We start from the raw sequence: 18,242 nt of genomic DNA on the forward strand, positions 1-18,242 counted from the left end.
TCATATATCAGTGGTTAATGTGAGGAGTTTCTGGCAGACCCTTTCAGAGTAGATAACCTATTCCTGATGGAATTGGGAAAAAAGGAGAACAAACTCACAAATATATTGATACTAGTGTTCTCAGCTTAAGAATGAATGCCCAGGCCGGGCAATAGTGGCACACGCCTTTAATCCCAGCACTTGGGAGGCAGAGGCAGGCGGATCTCTGTGAGTTCAAGACCAGCCTGATCTACAGAACTAGTTCCAGGACAGGCTCCAAAGCCACAGAGAAACCCTGTCTTGAAAAAAAAAAAGAATGATTGCTCAAAATAAAAATTTGAAAACATGTACAGCTCTAAACACCTCTCCTCACCTCCATATCTGCCCAGCACATGAATGCTGTGGGGATGGAATTATTTCTGAAATGTCCCAGCAGTGATTTCTGTGTGTTATGTGACAGGTGCTTCAGCCTTACACATCCTGCCCCTTGTGTTGTTAAGTTTCAAACTCAGGACAAATGGCTGAAGAGCCTATTTATATATCTAAGCAGACCTGGCCTCAAAGTACTTACCCTCACAACATCCCTCAGCCCCTACCTGTTACCCTATCTCATACCCTCAGCTCTCCAGCCCTGGGTTGCCCTTCCCTCAGAGACCCCTCCGAAATAATCAAGACCTTTTGTTTACCCACCCCTTTTTGTATCTTTGGCCCTTGTTTACAAACATGCCACTTGCCTACCAGCTTTACCTTTTTCTTTCTCCCTTCACATCCCCCCTCCACACAAGGCCCACTTCAGTCTGGTCATGTCCAGTCTGAACCCTCACCGATATCTGACAATCCTCTCCGACATCTGTAATAAATATTCTCTTCCACAATATCTAGGAGGAGTCCTGTCCTTTTTTCTTCATTCGCCCTCCCCCCTATACGCCACTCAGAAACTCTCTCCTCTGATAAAATGCTGCTTAATGATGAGAGCTACAGCCTACTGTGTGGTGCAAACCTTTAATTCCAACTCTGTGGAGGCAAAAGCAGGTGGATCTGTGAGTATATAAACACGTTTCCTGCATGTATGTCTGTGCATTCCATGCAGGGCTGATGCTCACAGAGGCCAGAAGTGGGCATTCGACTTCTGGAAAGGGAGTTACAGAAAGTTGTGGGCAGGTATGTGGGGGCTAGAAATAGAACCCAGAACATCTGGGAAAGCTGCCTTATCACTCAAGCATCACTCCAGCTGTGGTCGATTTTCCTTTTGTCCTCTTTTTAAATTATTTTTCTTATTGACTTAATGATGCAAAGAGAAGAACATGCTCTGCCAAATCACATATTCTGAGACAGCATCTGGGTCATCTCATCCACATGAAACAATGGCTGACAGAACTGATTGATACAGTTTTGAATCAGAAGGACAGATTTGAGAAGTAATTTGACCAGCTCATCTTAATATGGTTGGTAACAACATAAAACTTAGTGATATAATTCCGCAGAACTAGAAGGATGTATAGGCAAAGGGCTGATATAAATGGAAAAAAATCATTCACCTCAGTACTTGGCTTCTGGATTCTTCTCAAGCTGGATGGTAAACATGGCCACTGAGGAGTCATTAGTTGCAACCAGGTTTTCTGTTGCTCCCAGAGCTTCTTCATTGGGCATTTTTTAAAAAAGGAAATTAGAAATTTACTTGATTTTTATGCATAAATCACTGTTCTCTTAAAATAAAAATACATTTCCTTACTGGCTCTGTGCTTATGACCAAGACAGGAGAGACTGGCTGATGTTAAATGCAGTTATTAAGGGCGATGGGTAAAGAAAAAGGGGAGACTGAGACTAAGATCTTTCTTTAATGTGGGTACAAGGTTCTCAGGTGAGACCAAATCTTGACATCTGGTTTGACACTGTACCTATAGATTCAGGTCTCAAAGTGGTGTGCTGTCAGGATATGAAATAGGGTAGAAACAGTCTGAACCAAAGATGTCTAAAGAAATTGAACAATTCTGTTTGATACCTCTGTTGCTAGATACTAATCAAGATACGACTTGTTGGAGAAGAACCATCTAGAGAAAAGACAAAACTTGAGCTATGTAGTTCTGACTCTGGAGCACACATGCGGAAGGAACATTGATACTTATCACCGTTGTCATTCAAATCAAATCATGTTTTGTACAGTGTGTTTTCTGCACGTTCGCATTCTCCCCCAAACCAACTCTTTATCCTTATGACCACTCCCCACACTCTACCTTGCACTAACTCATGATGTCTTAGGTATATCTCAACATTGATGTGTTTGTCTTCAAACCTTACATGCCTGGAAGCTTTGTTCCTCCAGGAAAAAGCTTAATTGGACTAGATTATTTCACATACAACTATTGCCTTTCCAGAACGATGAAGAAAATCCTAATTACAGTAAAACAGTTATTAAGAATGAAGAAAATCAAAAGCATGCTACGGTGATTTGAATATAAATGGAACCCATAGTTCCATAGGGAGTGGCTCTATTAGGAAGTATGGACTTGCTGTAATAGACGTGGCTTTGCTGGAGGATGTGTGTTATCGGGGGTGGACTTAGAGGTCTCACAAGTTCAACTAGGCCCACTGTGACTCATGTCACTTCCTACTGCCTGTGGATCCAGATGTAGAACTACCACCTACCTCTCTAGCTCAGTCTCTGCCTACATGTCACCATGTTTCCTTCTGTGATGTTAATGGGCTAAACCTTTGAAGAGTAAGCAGGCCCTAATTAAATGTTTTCCTTTAAACGTGTTGTCTTGGTTATGGTGTCTCTTCACAGCAATAAAATCATAACTAAGACACATACTAAGAGTTCACTCAGTGAGTGCAGTTATCTGGGACTGGTGAGTTATTGTCCTGGCTCTCACCATGCATTTTTGTCCCTGAGCCTTGAACACAGAGCTCATTCATTTGTCAGAGATGCAGTGGGTGGCTGGGTGCTGGAACCAAACACAGTGCTTCTCACCATCTTGTTCTCATTCTTCCCCCAAGGAATTCTTTGAAGGAAGAATAATTCAAAACTGGGGATCTGAGGTTTAAAGGTGAGCACCTTCCCCAAGAGCCCACAGTTAGTGAACTGTAGAATCTGCATGTTTATACCGCTCCAGGTCTTCAGAGATATAACCACTCAGAGCCTTTAACTTCTATTGTGTTCTCCATATCTGCTAATACAGTGGCTCTCAAACATTGGGTTGCAACCCCTTTTGAGTCACAGATCAGATAACTTACTTTCATTGAAACACTTACATCTTCATGATTTAGTCTAGGGAAACTTTGGTGCTCACTCTTGTAGAAGGAGCTGCGGGCCATTTCCAGTCACCTGGTTCCTACCCACTGGCTAGCTTTACACCTGAAAGAAAACACAAAAATAGTATTCTTTTAAACACTTCCTGGCCCATTATATCTGGCCTCTTCTTGGCTAATTCTCACTTCTTGCTTTAACCCATAGTTAGTAATCTATGTAGCACCACGAGCTGGTGGTTTACCAGGAAAGATTCAGCATGTCTGACCTGGTGGCTGGCTCCATTGCATCTGACCTCACTACCCTTCTTCCCAGCATCCTGTTCCATTTATTCCACCAACTAATTTTCTATCCTATCAAAGGGCCAAGGCAGTTTCTTTATTAACCAATGGAATCAACACAAAACAGAAGACCCTCCCACATCACATTCAGTTCTTACTGGTAAAGGTATGAATGAGAGTCTAAGAAGAAATATCAAATTCTAAAGGGAATTGGAATATGGTGAAGTGGAGATGAAGAAAAAATATTGAAACATTCCTATTACAACACAGTACCATTCCCACACAAAGGTGCATGGATTACACTCGGTGCTAGTCTCATTATTTACACATGTAGATCCCATGTCTAACACATGCAGAGTAAACAACATTATCCTCTGGGGAAAATGATATTTGATTTTCTAAAAAGTCCAAGCAAGCTGTAAAAAAATTCACAGTCCTTCCTCAGCACTTGTAAGGTCACATGTGTGTGTCTCCTTCTTTGCCTTCGGTGCACTTAGGATGCTTCAGGTAGAGACCTTGTTTATTTTTTGTCACTTACATCCTTTTATGTTCCTTTAGGGTAACACAATAGATGCCTACTTAATTCATAATGACCTATATTAATGATTTTTATACAGTTAATTCCAATTTTATTCAGAGGAGGAGAAAACCTTTTCCTGATATGATTTCAACATGCCCATGTGTTCCTATAGTACCAATTCACCTCCAATATATTAAAAGGGTGGCATTCTTTCTACAAACTGTAAATCAATCATCAGTCTGTGCTGTTAGGATAGTGACAGACACATGGTGTTTTCATTTGCCCCCCCCCCAAGTCCACAGTCATCTTTCACCTTCATTATAGAGTCAAAAGCTGTATGAAATAAAGAAGAAAAGCCTACTAACATGGCTAAAGAAAGCATGATATGAATTATAATTGGTCTCTGGACTTGCAATTTTCTAATCTAATATAGGGATATTCATTGACAACTTTATCAGATGATCAGCCTTGCAGACAGTTCAATATAAGGTATGGTTTACCTACGCCCAGTGACTAAACCCAGTCAACACATTGATTTGACAAGTGTGACGTTAGTAGTGCAGTACTTTGTTCTCTCATTGATGTCCTTAATGTACTATTTTTAGTATATCGTGCTTCAATAAAAATGGATATGCATTTATCTTTATTGCATGTGACTTTTATTCTTCTGGGTGGATACCCGGGAGTAAAACAGCTAGATCACACAGAAGTTCTATTTTTGGCTTTTTAAGGATCTTCTATACCTGTGACCATATAGGGTATGTTAATTATTTACATTCATTATCATCAACAATGATTAAAGTTTCTAGAACTGCAGTGACAGGAAAATCATCTAAGGGGCAAAAGTGCACCCACAACTAGATTGGTTATGAAACTATTGAGATAATTGTCCCCAAGGGATTGGCATTTCCCCCAGAAAAGTCCTGCAGGGAAAAGCAGAAGGATGAAGAGGAACTTATACCACTTCTGACTATTTCACAGGAGACACTGGTCCAGACATCTATACTTAATAATAGGTGGTGTTAATGCAAGGCCTGCTTAGTTGTGAGAACTTCTTGTCTTCCACTTAAACCTCAACCTGATGTTAGGAACAAAGATGTATTTGGATGATCACTGGACCTCTTTACTCTTCTTCCCACCATGGCTCCAATGAATGAATCTCCTTTCTCTGCATATCTGCTTAATTGTTAGAGGACAGGTGACCAAGGGTGGAGTCTTAAGGTTGACAGAACTCCAGTGCTAACAAATCCACTGACAACTCGTCACCAGCATAGGCTGCTTTTGTTTCAGAGATCGCAGACTTTTTGACTTGGGCAAGATTTTGTCTCAGTGGAGCTGTCATTTGTATTTCCTAGGGATAAAAATGTTGAAAACTTTTCCATATATTTATTAAGCATTTATATCTCTTCTGAGACACATTAGTTGGTTTGTTAATACTTTATATAGTCTGGTCATTAACCTCCTGTTAAATGAATAGCGGAGAAATTTTTTTTCTTACATTGTCCCTTTACTAATTACTTATCTTTTTTGTTGCATATTCTACCAATATTTCTGCCAGTAAAAAATATATTCAAAAGAGAAACCCATGCTTTTCTCTTTAAATATCAGATTACTGAAATGATGGACCTCAGGACATTAGAAATAACCCAGGAAACTCCTACAAGGTAAGACAAATCTCTGGGAACTGGCCAGGGGAAAAACTTATCTTCCAGAAAAGGACCTTGTCTCCTGGAGAAGGATTCACAACTTATCAGTTTAACTTAGTGAGAGACATCGATCTCAGACAAAGATGGTGGAACTACATCATGGCTAATGCTCAGTTACACACACCTCTTGCTTCCAATTTAAACATTAGTTTCATTTCAGGACCTCAATAATGAGTGTGGAGTAGGAGTTGCCTCGATCTCTCTGTTTCTTTTCATTGTTACCAAATTAAATAAATTTGGTATTTTCCACATTTTACTCTTCCCATTATTGCTATTATTTATGTTTGCCTGCTTTTTGTTTTATGGACATGTTTTCTCTCTGTGCTAACTTTGACTGTTCTGGAACTCACTTTTTGATCAGGCAGGCCTTGAATTCACAAAGATCCACCTACCTCTGATTCTCAAGTGCTGGATAAAGGCATGTGACACCACATGGCTTGTTTTTTATTATTAATTGGTTTGTTTAACTGGCTTATGCAGGACATGTAGTCAACTGTAGCATCGGGGCACATGCCGTTATTTACCTGTGGATTTATTTTTGTGTATTCTGTTCTGTTCTCTTCTATTATATTGTCCCAAGTAATGCTTATTTTGCTACTATGGCTAGGTAGTATAATTGTACTATGATAGCTTCATGAAGTGCTCTTCTATTCAGGATTGGTTTGACTTACTGGAGCCACTTGTACTTCCATAGGATTTTATGATTTTTCCCTATATCCATATGGGTATTATTGGAATTTATTAGAAGATCACATAGATTGATTTTGGTAAAATAACAAGTTTCAAAATAATTATTATTCTAGCTCATGATCTTTTCACTGTCTAGTATGTTTTTTAATTTCCTTTTTCCTGGCTTTGCAGCTTCTTCCCTCCATTCCGTGACTGTTTTATTCCTAGTGCTTGTCTGATTGCTTCTGGTGTTAGTGTGGTTGGAATTATCTTCCAGCACCAGCCTTTCTATGTTAAACAATTGCCTTTTGGAGACAAGCAGCCCCTTAGTCTTTCTCCTTATTCAGGTTGACTAGGTAGGCTATTGCTCTTCAACAGACTTCCTATTGTTATGCACAGAGCAACAAGCCTCTCTTTTAGAGTGCTAACTATTATAACTATAGAGTTATATCATAACTATTATAGCCTCTCTTTCAGCACATGCCTTGACCCTAACATTCAGCTTCCTAATGTTCTTTTGCTCTTTAAACTACATTTTATATTTATTTCTGGGCTACTTCATCCAACACAAAATGAGCTCAATGGTGTTTTCTTATAAGGTTTTTTCTCATAATGCTTTTTGAGGCATTTTTTGTGTTACTTGTGTTTTGCTTCTCTATTGGGTTCTAATTTTGTTTTTTATGGACTGTGTGTGTTTGCATGTTTGTGTGTCTGTAGTAGTAGCAGTAGTAGTAGTAATGGTAGTGGTGGTGGTGGTGGTGAGAGGATGCATTCCTGCAATACTCCTACAATGTGTCTTAAACTAATCACTTAGTTCTCCACAGACTTTGACTGATTCAAAGTTATTCTTATAGGCAAATCAATAACTTGCATTTTGCCGATTATACATCACTACTGGCTGAAAGTCTCAATGAGCTGCAGGCCGTGGTAAATAGAGTGGTAGAAGTCAGTGATAATCTCAGTATGAAAGCAAACATCGAGAAGACGGGGATACAACACATGGGAATGGTAGACAAGGATTTTAACATTGTAATAAAGGATCAGAACCTCAAGCAAACAGTCAACTTTGTTTACTTGAGAGAAAAACCTAAGCTCCAAGGAGGGAGCTATTTCAGACATCAAGAGGAAGATAGGGATAGTGAGGGCTGCCTTCTAGGCACTAGGAAAGGTTTTGTCAGTAAGAGACATAACAACCACAAAATTACAAGTATATGAAACACCTGTCTTGAGCTGCCTTCTTTACAACCCTGAAACCCAGACAATAAAACACGCCTAAGAACAGCGGCTGAATGTGTTTGAGATGGCATGACTCAGGAGGATTCTAGGCGTCACACGAAGAGACAGGCTGTGAAATGATGATGTTAAGAAACATCTCCATCTACAAAAGGAAGTAAACTACAGGATACAGCAAGGGTACTTTGACCTTGTTATGAGAATGACTGATGGCAAATACCCAAAGACAGCAGTGCTTGGAGGAGTACATGGGGTAAAGTCAGAGAAAGGAAAACAATTTATAAAGCAAACAAAAGTGAAACAATCTGACACGGCTATTCTGATTTCAGGTAAAACAGATATTAAATCCAATAGTCAGAAGTGATAATGTCATTGCATGAGGGCAACAGTTAATAAATCACAACACGTGTAAAAAAAGTTATACACAAGCACACTCTTTTACATTTCTGATACACACATAATGGAAGGAGAGAACCTATTCCTGAAAGTTGTTCTCTGACTTGTGTGCATGCACACACACTACATACAATGCCGTGACAATGTTTTAAACACACACAAGCATTCTCCAATATGTAAACACACATTCTCCAATATGTACACACCACAGTAGTATGGGACTACTGTATCAGGCTTAGCAGAAAAAAAAACTTAGAAAAAAAACCTGCTGAATAGACACCATAAAGGAAGCCTGTGGAAACTTGTATGTCAATAACACAAGCATCCAGAACTGCACAGGATAGGAACAATAGTAGAACTGCCATAAATAAGCTGCCCATGAATTCTTAAGTATTGCCGGGACACAAATGATGCTGATGTTGAGTGTATTTCTTGAGATTTAAAAAAAAAATTAAAAAATTTTGTTTTGTTTTCTTTTTATATTTGCCTGTTTGTTTCCTAAAGATAAAAAAAGGCATTGAGTCAGATGGGTGGGAGGTGAGGAGGTTCTGGATGGAGAAATAGAAGGAAAACTAACATTATAAATTTACAAAATTAAAAGTGTAAATGCTTTTAAAAATACTGAACTATATTGTCTGAAGTGCTTAAGTTGGTTTACTTTATGCTTCGTATATTTCATTAGGCAACTAAAAAAGTGGTCATTTACAATTTTTTAACACAAGCTAATACTTAAATAAGCCTTGACTTTGCCCAATGTCTGATAAAATTAGAGGTACACAGAGTATGAAATGCATTTTACTTTTGATTTGTTGAATGGTATGTGTGTATCTCTGTTTCTCTGTGTATCTCTCTCTTTCTCTCTCACTCTGGTTGTGTGTGTGTGTGTGTGTGTGTGTGTGTTTGTGTGTGTGTGTGCGTGTGTGTGTCCATGTATGTGAATAATTTCTAACACTTAGGTCTCAGAGATCCAGTTCAAGTTGTCAAACCTGGAAGCAAGTGCCTTTACCACTGAGCCAACTTCCTAGCCTCTAAATTCTCTTTTAAAGATAGTTATTTTACCTATTTAATTAAAGAAAACAAATATTTCAAGTCTACTTGCTTTAAATATAAAGCAGAGAATATTCCTTATAAATAGCAATTTTGGTGTGGTCAACCTATTTACATATAATTCTATTCTTTTAAGATCTATTTTTCTGTAAGCCTCATCAATTTCTTTTTGTGTAACAGACAGATAGTGAATGGCATTTATAGGTATAGCCATTGTGTATTTGGTAGAATATCTGAAAACATAAGGTAAAAGGCTTACTACATTTTGTCATGCTACATCTGTCACCATAACACAGATTATTCTGTATGTTATTTTATATGTATATGTACATATAAAGTACTAGAGATTTCACAAGAAAATTTTCAGTTGCAAACACAATATTCTTTTTAATGATGCAATGAAACAGAGAACCTAACACTGCTTTTTTGTGATACTAGTTTTATCTTGGTAATATTACAAGTTGTACACCAAGTTAGATGTTAAAATATTGACTCTTAACTTTATTTACAATGAAAACAACATTCCCAATTAATAATTGTCTCATGTAATACAGACAAAATATGTATTAATACAGACAAGATATATGTCCAGCTCATCTAGACAAGAGCCCAGAAATCATATGGAAGTAGCTCTACACACAGGCTGATTCTAAAATTTCTCTTTAAAATTTACATATTAAGTTTATCAAGCAGTAAACATTTTAGAAATGATATTCCTTCCATTTCTTTTGCTGAGACAGAATACTCTGACCCTCTAAAACAATGATTTAGAAAAGGATTTGTTTTGCCTTATGCTTCCAGGGATAGAGTTTGTTATAAGAAGGCATTGCACTGGGAGTGTGAGACTCAACCCCTATGCAACAGGGAGGCAGCCAGACCATATTTCATCTTCACACAAGAAGCTGAGAGAAAAAGCAGGAAGTGAGGTCAAGCTAAATTAACTCAAAACCACCTAGAGTGACTTACTTATTCTAGCAAGGGTTTACCTCATAAATGACTCCAGAAGTATTCCAAAGCATTCACATACACACACACACAAACACATACACACACTATTTTAGTTTCAGTCAGGTATGCCCAAAATAGCAATTTTAACAATATTTTCAAGAATAAATGTAGCAATGAGTTGCTAGCGTGTTGTTTGTTGTTGCAGGAACTCTAGGGGAGGATTCTTTTCACCTAAACTATCTTAGGAATCATCCCAAATCTACAAAATAGAATCTGCTATAATTTATGGGTACCAAGACAAAGAAAAAAGCAATATTTTCTATGATTGCACAAATGTCAGGAGAGAGTTCCTCAATGTACTGGTGAATGGGTGTTCGTGTAAAGAACTTTCCTCTCTGCCTCTTCTGCAAGGCTGATTAACTGATTAGAACTGCAAAAATCATGGAGAGGTTAAAGTGTTGCAAGCCCGGGCCAGATACAGATGAACTTTAGTGCCCTTCATGGTCACTAATAACCTACCTTTATATATGACCTAAAGTGCAAACTTTGGGATATATTAATTGAACAGACTAGTGACTTAAACCAACCTGAAGGCTAAGATTATCATCACATAGCAACAACCTCTGGACCTCTACCAGGTATTTCTGTCGTTGAACATCAACATATTTGAAGAGTCCAATGATTTATGACTTCCTTTGTTCTTTTACAATTACACTTCGTGCAATTGTTAGAACATTGGAACATGGAGTTTATGGTTAGTTAAATCTGTGTTCCTGGGCCATGGTAACTCATACTTATGTCCGGAATAAATTGGATCTTACTCTTAGAGGTAAAATTTTTGTTTTGTATCAACAGTTACGGTGGCCTAATAAGCCATTTTACACTGGATGAGAAAGATACTAATATGGGTCCCCTCTATCCAAACTGCCAGTATCATCCCCATAGGTGGATTTTGGTGAATGCTTTGTGTGGCTCCTACCTCTCTTGATTTGGTCAACAATCAAAGACACGTAAATATTTTCAGACTCATGCCTTGTCTACCGTCCTCTGACCGTGCCTCATCATTCTTTATGTCCAAGAGGAGCAAAATCACTGTTCCAAAGAGGAGTTTTTCATGCCCTAATTTAAGATAAAAACAAAATAGAGATCATCCCATGCTATTCCTAAAAATCATGAATGCCATGGCCTCCTGGTAAGCTCTCTCTCACACCTCCATTTGGATATCTTGAACCGCCTTTCAGGAGCTCTCTTTCTCTTAACCCTCATGCTTACTTTCGTGAAAAGATTTTTTAAACTATACTGCAAGTCAAAAATCTTTACTTGGCATAAATTGGGTCCTGGAAAGTCTAGGGGAACTCATCAGGCTGCTGTAGATGACAATGAACAGCTGTGTCTCTGTCCCAACTAAGGTTTGTAGATGCTCATGACAGACTGCATCTTGAAGCATTGTTAGTGAGTTTGCCTAACTACCACTCAGCTTTTCTTCCTTGCTAATCATGGCTTGAAAGTTACCTTAGGTTCCCACTTAGGATTGAAAGGTACCACTGGCAGCAAGGATAGAAGTCTAGACTCATCTAAACCCCATTCTTGAGTAGATGAAATAATATGTGACTTATCTAGGGGATATCTTCAGAAAGGTTATGCTCTCAAGTGTCCTAAGCCAGTATCTGCCCTACAAGAGATCATCCAGAGACACAATTGCGAAAGCAGTTCATTCTGAATTCAAATCACGTGAGGATGGTTATGTCTCCCCTAAATTATTCAATGGCCTTTTTGCTCCATCTCTTCCCTCCATGTCTTCTCTGTTTGTAGAAAGTTAATTATTAGACAAGGGAGACTCTCTCTGCTTCCCCACCCCATGACTTCTGAGAAGGGGCTGACTCAGAATGTTTAAGGCTAACATAGGAGAAATCAGACTCAAGTCATTTTGATTTCTTAAGAGGCTGAAACTTCAGCTGTCTTTAGACTTTGTACTAGATGGGCAGTAGGATCTTATCATGGTGGGGAACTTAGCCTATGTTCCCTAGATTATCAATAGATGGAATCTTTTCTGATCTGTGGGGACACTCAGGATATCTCGAGGAAAAAGTAACCACCTAAGCATTTGTAATGATTAAATGCCAGTTCAATGTGGGACAGATCATCTTTAAGTAGACCATGATAAAATACAGGTGAGAGTCGTAGTAAGCAGGTAGCCAATCCATGATGCTGTGCTTAGAGTTAGTTTTCCTTCTTTCATGTAGATATGGAGGCAGGCATGGGAAATGGACTTCAGCCCTACTACAAATCAAATAGAGATTTTTTTTTAACCTAAAGTAACATTGAGGGTGATAGTTTGATCTGTAATGACGTTTGTTCTAAAAATAGAAAAGGATGTTGCCTTAAGTCCACATAATAAACTTAACCTTTTGTTCATTTTACTCAGCCTTCCCCATGCCATAAAGAGATAAGGATATCTGAGCTTTCTGCTTGGTTATTATATTGTGCACACTTGCAGTGCATGTAATTGTGTCTAGTCTGTCTATGGCATTTATTTCCCCATGTTGTTTTGTGTCCCCCACAAAAACTAAGTGACAAATGCAGTGACCACTTCAATTTTTATTTGCATTGAGTACTGATATGTCTGTGCTCTCTGGCTCCTCGAGTCTCTTAGGGAAATGAGGGGGTGTGATAGGATGTGAAGAGGAATAGATTATCTGAGAGCCCTATAAGATTAGCAGCCCTGAGCCTCAGCTCAGACTCTCATTCCTCTGAAGAGTCTACTAGGATACCAACCATGCTCTCAGCCATGGGCTCCCTAGTGGCCAGCCTCTGGGCAGGGCTCCATCTCTGGACTCTGCTGCTGGCTGCTCTCACCTTCTTGTTCCTAGCTGACTACCTAAAAACCGACATTAGCATCTTCCCATGCTAATGTGGGCTTACACAGTTAGCAGTTCTCTGCTAGATGATACCTGAGAGAGCAGCTCTCAAGACGAAGGGACTGCACACTTCGGCTAGAAAATGCTGCTACACAGGCCTTGAAACAGTAAGTTAGAAATGAGAAGGAAACTTGAGGCACTGGTGCTACCATGAAAGTGAGACTGTTGTTTCTAAATCTGCGAACCACAGGCTTATAATTTACATACAAATGATTGATGTCAAATGAGGGAAAAATGCAAAATTAGAAAGGGACAGAGGGTCAACAGTTTCTAAATGATATTTGTGTGCTGTTGACTCTTAACTCCTTTACAAGGTCTTATTCGCTTTTCCGAATAACTATCCATTTCATGTTTGTGTTTAGAAAGTGAGGCTTAAGTAAATTAGATTTACATCAAATCTCTCTACTATTAAACATAGTAGGGAATCTGGGACCAAACCTGGTCTGATTTTTCTGATCACCCTAGCTTCCTCCATAGGGCTTGCAGTATTTTGACATTTAAAAGAGGTCCTCTGATGTTTTTCTATGAATCTTTGTTAAAAACCCTTTTTTTATAGACTGGATCCCCATCACATCTCTCAGGAGTCTCAATATCTCTGCATAGGGTTTCCTGAAACATATACCCTCCACACCACAAAAGACGGTTCTATCCCCAGTCAGGGAAATTCTGCTACCATTCGTTGATTAACTCTGGAAATGTGTTTACAGATACTAGCATAAGATGATGAAAGCATACTACAGAGTGTGTAATACAAGAGGTGACAGAGTCATCACATTCATGGCACACTTCACTGTTTGCTCTACAGCAGATGTGGGTCTACAATGCACTGAGGTTGTTCTTGGAATCAGGAATGGACATGACAAAGTCAAGAGAGATTGAAAGAATTGGAAAAGTCACTGCTAGGGTGGGTGATTCAGTGTGATAAAAGGCACACTCTGGAGAGCCCAAGCACCATGCCAGGAAGCCTGATGGAATAAGCTTGCAAACTCTGCTTTCTTGATGCGCTCCTGACCCAGAGAACTGGGATCAGACTCCCACACACTGAGGGTTGAGAATGGAAAAACAGAGAAGAAAGGCTCATCTTTTCCTTGCCCTGGTCCTCACAGTAAGAGGTGCCTCATTATTCTTCTTTGGATGCTAACATGTCTTTCCCTAGACCTGTACAAACTTCTTCCCATAGACTTGTATTCAGCATTAAAGAGCAACCAAATGGATTAGAATATCCCCAGAAGGCACTCACAGTCAATGCAAAGTTATCTCGACAAAGGAGAAGGTACTAAGTGGGGAGAGTCATGCATGAGAGCTCAGAAGTATCTACATTTACCTCCATTAAGGTCTGTTCCATATATCGAAGCATGGCTCTTTACCATCATTTTTAGGGTACCATGCTTCTAACAAACCTGACTGCACTACACAGTGACCCCAAAGAGTGGGCCACTCCAGAAACCTTCAATCCAGAGCACTTTTTGGAGAATGGACAGTTTAAGAAGAGAGAATCCTTCCTGCCTTTCTCAATGGGTGAGTTTTGATGAGCAGGAGAGGGTTCAGAGCTCCACCCAGCCTTTTCCTCCTCTCATCCCATAATCTTGTGTTTTAAAGAAAACATCTCCAGATTGACCAGTGTGACTCCATTTTGTGTTTTCTTGAAGTCCTGCATTCCCTGGCCTTTTCCCCAATTCAGAACCCCCATTTCCCTTGTGGGTGTTTCGACTTTCCTCATTTTTTCCCCAAACATTAAGAATAGACATGTATAATGTGCTCCCTCTTTACTAAGGTGTGTATGGATCTCCTTCATAAGATTTTTCAGTGTCCCAAGTTATTTTCAAAGGATGCACTCTCACAGTCAAATGGAATTGATTTAAAATGTGATGCTGAGGAGAAATGCATCCTGGGAAAATTATTGAGATTCTGTCTTAAATGCCTAAAAGAGATAAAGTGGTGTAGCTCAGTGAAGGCATACTTTCTAGAATATGCAAGACCCTAGATTCACCAACTACTAGGGAGAGAGAAGAGAGAGAGAAAGAGAGAGAGAGAGAGAGAGAGAGAGAGAGAACAAATGAGGAAGAGGAAAAAGAGAAAAGATAGGAAAGGAAAAGAGGAAATAAAATAAAGAATTTTTTCTTCTTTAGTGTCAATTCTAACACCAGCATACATACTGGTTGGTATTGTCAACGGACAAACGGACTGGTGAGTTATTGTCCTGGCTCTCACCATGCATTTTTGTCCCTGAGCCTTGAACACAGAGCTCATTCATTTGTCAGAGATGCAGTGGGTGGCTGGATGCTGAAACCAAACACAGTGCTTCTCACCATCTTGTTCTCATTCTTCCCCCAAGGAATTCTCTGAAGGAAGAATAATTCAAAACTGGGGATCTGAGGTTTAAAAGTGAGCACCCTCCCCAAGAGCCCACAGTTAGTGAACTCTAGAATCTGCATGTTTATACCACTCCAGGTCTTCAGAGATATAACCACTCAGAGCCTTTAACTTCTATTGCGTTCTCCATATCTCCTAATACAGTGGCTCTCAAATTTTGGGTTGCAACCCCTTTTGAGTCACAGATCAGATATCTTACTTTCATTGAAACACTTACATCTTCATGATTTAGTCTATGGAAGCATTGGTGCTCACTCTTGTAGAAGGAGCTGCGGGCCTTTTCCAGTCACCTGGTTCCCAGCCACGGGCTAGCTTTACACCTGAAATAACAAAACAAAAATTGTATTCTTTTAAACACTGCCTGGCTCATTATATCTGGCCTCTTCTTGGCTAATTCTCACATCTTGCCTTAACCCATAGTTAGTAATCTGTGTAGCACCACGAGCTGGTGGTTTACCAGGAAAGATTCAGCATGTCTGACCTGGTGGCTGGCTCCATTGCATCTGACCTCACTACCCTTCTTCCCAGCATCCTGTTCCATTTATTCCACCAACTAATTTTCTGTCCTATCAAAGGGCCAAGGCAGTTTCTTTATTAACCAATGAAATCAACACAAAACTGAAGACCCTTCCACATCACATTCAGTTCTTACGGGTAAAGGTATGAATGAGAGTCTAAGAAGAAATATCAAATTCTAAAGGGAATTGAAATATGGCAAATTGGAGATAAAGAAAAAATATTGAAACATTCCTATTACAACACAGTATCATTCCCAGACAAAAGTGCATGGATTCCCCTCAGTGCTACTCTCATTATTTACACATGTAGATCCCATGTCTAGCACATGCAGAGTAAACAACATTATCCTCTGGGGAAAATGATATTTGATTTTCTAAAAAGTCCAAGCAAGCTGTAAAAAATATTCACAGTCTTTCCTCAGCACTTGTAAGGTCACATGTGTGTGTCTCCTACTTTGCCTTCAGTGCACTTAGGATGCTTCAGGTAGAGACCTTGTTTAATTTCTGTCACTTACATCCTTTTATGTTCCTTTAGGGTTACACAATAGATGCCTACTTAATTCATAATGACCTATATTAATGATTTTTATACAGTAAATTCCATTTTTATTGAACTTGAATTTCATTCAGAGGAGGAGAAAACCTTTTCCTGATATGATTACAACATGCCTATTTGTTCCTATAGTATCAATTCACCCCCAATAATTTAAAAAGGTGGCATTCTGTCTACAAACAGTAAATCAATCATCAGTCTGTGCTGTTAGGATAGTGACAGACACATGGTGTTTTTGGTGTGTCTCCCCCCCCCCAAATCCACAGTCATCTTTCACCTTCATAATAGAGTCAAAAGCTGTATAAAATAAATAAGACAAACCTACTAACATGGCTAAAGAAAGCATGATATGAATTATAATTGGTCTCTGGACTTGCAATTTTCTAATCTAATATAGGGATATTCATTGACAACTTTATCAGATGATCAGCCTTGCAGACAGTTCAATATAAGGTATGGTTTACCTACGCTCTGTGACTAAACCGAGTCAACACATTAATTTTACAAGTGTGAAGTTAGTAGTGCAGTACTTTGTTCTCTCATTGATGTCCTTAATGTACTATTTTTAGTATATTGCGCTTCAATAAAAATGGATATGCATTTATCTTTATTGCATGTGACTTTTATTCTTCTGGGTGGATACCCAGGAGTTGAACAGCTAGATCACACAGAAGTTCTATTTTTGGCTTTTTAAGGATCTTCAATACCTGTGACCATATAGGGTGTGTTAATTATTTACATTCATTATCACCAACAATGATTAAAGTTTCTAGAACTGCAGTGACAGGAAAATCATCTAAGGGGCAAAAGTGCACCCACAACTAGATTGGTTATGAAACTATTGAGATAATTGTCCCCAAGGGATTAGCATTTTCCCCAGAAAAGTCATGCAGGGAAAAGCAGAAGGATGAAGAGGAACTTATACCACTTCTGACTATTTCACAGGAGACACTGGTCCAGACATCTATACTTAATTATAGGTGGTGTTAAAGCAATGCCTCCTTAGTTGTGAGAACTTCTTGTCTTCCACTTAAACCTCAACCTGATGTTAGGAACAAAGATGTATTTGGATGATCACTGGACCTCTTTACTCTTCTTCCCACCATGGCGCCAATGAATGAATCTCCTTTCTCTGCATGTCTGCATAATTGTCAAAGGACATGTGACCAAGGGTAGAGTCTTAAGGTTGACAGAACTCCAGTGCTTACAAATCCAATGACAGCTCATAACCAGCATAGGCTGCTTTTGTTTTAGAGATCACAGACTTTCTGACTTGGGCAAGATGGTGTCTCAGTGGAGCTGTCATTTGTATTTCCTAGGGTGAAAATGTTGAAAACTTTTCCATATATTTATTAAGCCTTTTTATCTCTTCTGAGACACATTAGTTTGTTTGTTAATACTTTATATAATCTGGTCATTAACCTCCTGTTAAATGAATAGCGGAGAAAGTTTTTTTTCTTACATTGTCCCTTTACTAATTACTTATCTTTTTTGTTGCATATTCTACCAATATTTCTGCCAGTGAAAAATATATTCAAAAGAGAAACCCATGCTTTTCTCTTTAAATATCAGATTACTGAAATGATGGACCTCAGGACATTAGAAATAACCCAGGAAACTCCTACAAGGTAAGACAAATCTCTGGGAACTGGCCAGGAGAAAAACTTATCTTCCAGAAAAGGACCTTGTCTCCTGGAGAAGGATTCACAACTTGTCAGTTTAACTTACTGAGAGACATTGATCTCAGACAAAGATGGTGGAACAACATCATGGCTAATGCTTAGTTACACACACCTCTTGCTTCCTATTTAAACATTAGTTTCATTTCAGGACCTGATGAGATTATGAGGGCCA

This window comes from Microtus oregoni, unplaced genomic scaffold (genome assembly GCF_018167655.1).
Source record: "Microtus oregoni isolate MIOR12 unplaced genomic scaffold, Mior012 000005F_ref0000423, whole genome shotgun sequence".
NCBI lineage: Eukaryota > Metazoa > Chordata > Mammalia > Rodentia > Cricetidae > Microtus > Microtus oregoni.